Below are 3,700 nucleotides of genomic sequence, written 5' to 3' on the forward strand. Positions count from 1 at the left end.
AAGAGAGAGAGAGAGAGAGAGAGAGAGAGAGAGAGAGAGAGACAGACAGACAGAGAGACAGAGAGACAGAGAGACAGAGAGACAGAGAGAGAGAGAGAGAGAAAGAGAGAAAGAAGGAAGGTGAGAAAGATGAAGAGAGGGCGCTAATGAAGAACAAAAGTAAAAATCCAAAACAAAGGGCGATAGAGATCCAAAACACCTTCGATGTTAATAGCAACAGGTTAATGCTCAAAGAAAGAAGTTAAACATGAAAGTTGCTCAGAAGTAAAACGTTTCGTCCAGAGAAAACGAGTCAGACAAAATGAATTGAGATGGAGAACGGATAAAACAGAAAAAGAATGGTAATTAAAATTGCGGGTGGGTAACATATATATGCATATGTGTTTCTGTATGTCTTTGTTGTGTACGAGTATGTGCACGATGACAGCGTTGCATGTGTGCACTTCTGTATGTGTATGTTTGGAGTAGGTGTGTACGTGCGTATATATCAATAATAAATATTCAGCTAAGCGCAGCAGGGGAAAGACATGGGCTGCAATAGTAAGAGAACAGGCGTTAACAACCGGGACTAGTTTATGCGAAAGTGGCTTAAGTGAGCGGATGTTCATGGACCGTAATAACCCTTACCGAATGTTTGCGTTTTGATGTGCAGAGACGCACAAACCATGTTTGCATTCATTATTCAAAGTGAGTATCTGTTTTACATTCTGCTAGACGTCATTTCTTTACTATTTCTCGTGACAAATCTGTCAGCATGTACATGTCCATACGCAGAGGCACGTACGCACACACACATATACAACACACACAACATGCAGACACACACAACACACACACACGCGCGCACACACACACGCACACACACACTGCGATATATAAGCCTCTACGCTACGATATATGAACCCTCCACACTACAATGTAGGAACCTCCACTCGGCAATATATGAACCTCCACGCTGTGATATAAGAACTTTTCTTTTTACTGTCACCTCTAACTTGTTCCTTACGGCCTTATTTATGCTACAAGTTTACTAAGTAACTCCTCCACATATTAAAATTTACACTCTACAATATGTGTAACAATATAAAACTACATTATGCATGTGAAATCTGTACGATTAGGACTTCAGTGCAGAAGAAAAACAAGAAAAAATTTTTCACAAATATTCCTAAATTATTTTCGATTGTGCACACCTGATCTATTTCTCCCGGATCAAGTTATCTTTTAGAAATATTGGTGATTACTGTTTTTTTCTTTTCATTCCTTAACCAGAGAGGTATTTTGGGTGCAGCTATGAAGCAACATCTAAATACATTACTACACCGCAGGGGACTTTCAGATATCGGTATATGATATAATTTTAATTAGTGCATGATTTAATGCATAATATAAATGGGATATATGGTGGCATGTGTAGAGATATTACTTCATTTAATTATTATATCTTATTATTCTTAACTACAGAACATGAATGTATTATAGTGTTCGGTTTAAATAAATTGTTAATAGCTATTAGTCTGGCCATTAAATATCCAATCACGCTAAGCGTGTTGAATCAGTCACTAACGATATTTGTTAGCTTTGCCTTTCAGCATAACGCTAGAGCAGATCATAATATTGTACTGTCAGTTATAATTGACAATACAAAGTTATATGCAACTTTCACTGGTGATAAGGAAACTAATCTTAAGAATTCTAAGCTATTTAAAGGCAACATTATATATATATAAATATCTATACATACGCGCGCGCGGTAAAATAACATCAGTAACATATAGAGATTCTTTTGTTCACTACATATATTCCACCATTATGGTTAGGCGTATTATCTGTAGTTTAGGGAAACAATTTATTGTGTTATGTTTACTCAAAGCGAATGCTGTAGGTCTCTGCATACGTAATGAGCTAATGTGTTCCAGTCATGTATTGAAGTGGTTCAACATTCAGTTTAGAACACTAACAATAGGGCTGCAGATAATTACAATTTTGAAAGATGTGTTGAGAACAAATGATATAATCTGCATCTTGAGTTTATCATACATTTTCCTACCTTTTCCCTGTACACCATAACGAGTAATACCACGAGGTAAAGCAACAACTACGACACTTTACTAGAAATAAACTAGACGAGGGTGCTCAACGTGAAGCTCTAAGCTCATCACAAGTATTCTTATTGCTAACTCTATACACAAAACATAGCCCTACATAGTAACATTATATTGATTTATTTATACTTATATATTTATATGTATGTATAAAGTAATTCGTTGATCGTAATCAAAATTCAGAGTTGCATCGATACACCAAAATTGAAAGCAATCTGAGCAAAATTAAGTTGGGTTTAGTGAGAGTCATTTTGCGAATAAGAAAGACTAGATCCTTAAGGTATATGTTTGTTTAGTTATATTTCAAGATTTTTAGCCAATAGAGAGAGAGCCGTTTTCTAAGCTAGATCCATTCTAATTCACTGGGATTTCAATATCAACAGGGTATTTTTGTATGAATATATGTCAACGTTCAGTTTTGTATGTTTTGTTTTATATATGTATTCTCATGCATATAGTCGCAGACTCACAAACATACACACACACACACATATATATACATATATACAACAAGCTTCTTTCAGTTTCTGTCTACCAAATTCCACTCACAAGGATTTGGTCGGCCAAGGTGCCACGCAGTGGGAATGAATCCGGAACCATGTGGTTGGTAAGCAAGCTACTTACCACACAGCCATTCCAGCGCCTATAGGTACACATTCATGAAAATGAAAAAGTGAGTGAATGTTTGGTTAAATATGTGTATGTGTATATAAACATGCAAGCACATAAGTTTTGAGTAAGTGTATATGTATGTATACATGTACGTGTGTGCAAGCAAATTTGTTAGCTTAATAGCCTGTCTTAATGACTTATAAAACAACTGGGTAAAGACTGCGGTAGTGTTACTATATATCTAAAATTAAGTCTGTGAGGTGACAGCTGTTGGTATCCTGCTGAGTTAAGGAAGATAGCATATGTCGCTGGTTTTCTTTGAAGTGGAACGGCAACAGACACAAGAGATGGGTAATTGTTAAAGGTTATACTTTTATGACATTCTTATCTTGAAATGCTGTTTTTTTCCAAAAATTCCAGACAAGTGTGTGGTTAAAGATCGAATGAATAAGCAGTTTTTTTTTTATTCTTTATTTCCCAGAATTTATTTTTGTCGTTTTTTCTCATTTATATCTCATTGTATTACCTTGTTCCTATTTGTCAGAAGAATATTACGAACAATATTTCGGTATGGATAAAAAAAAAAATACAGAGAAACTAAAGATTATATTGCTGTGCTTTGATTCTAGCTACTCGAGTATATACATGTATACAGCTACTGTTGAATCCTATTAACACAATACTGCGTATAATATATTTACAATTCAGCAATTAACAGCTGATAATAGTACGTTGAAACGATTCTTGTTGTATGTAGTAAAACTTGTTCAATCCATATTCACCTATTAAATATATTTTTTATTTATACTCTGCGGATATTTGTAGATTACCAAATGTATATACAATAGCAAGAGAAATCATACCGCATAATAGCATAATCAAATTTGCTACTCCATAGCCGGAGTGTATCTTTGGCAACTACACCATAAGTTTTTTTTATCAACGTTATACTAATATATGTATGTATATATATATATATATAT

The sequence above is a fragment of the Octopus bimaculoides genome, chromosome 2, assembly GCF_001194135.2.
Source record: "Octopus bimaculoides isolate UCB-OBI-ISO-001 chromosome 2, ASM119413v2, whole genome shotgun sequence".
Lineage (NCBI taxonomy): Eukaryota > Metazoa > Mollusca > Cephalopoda > Octopoda > Octopodidae > Octopus > Octopus bimaculoides.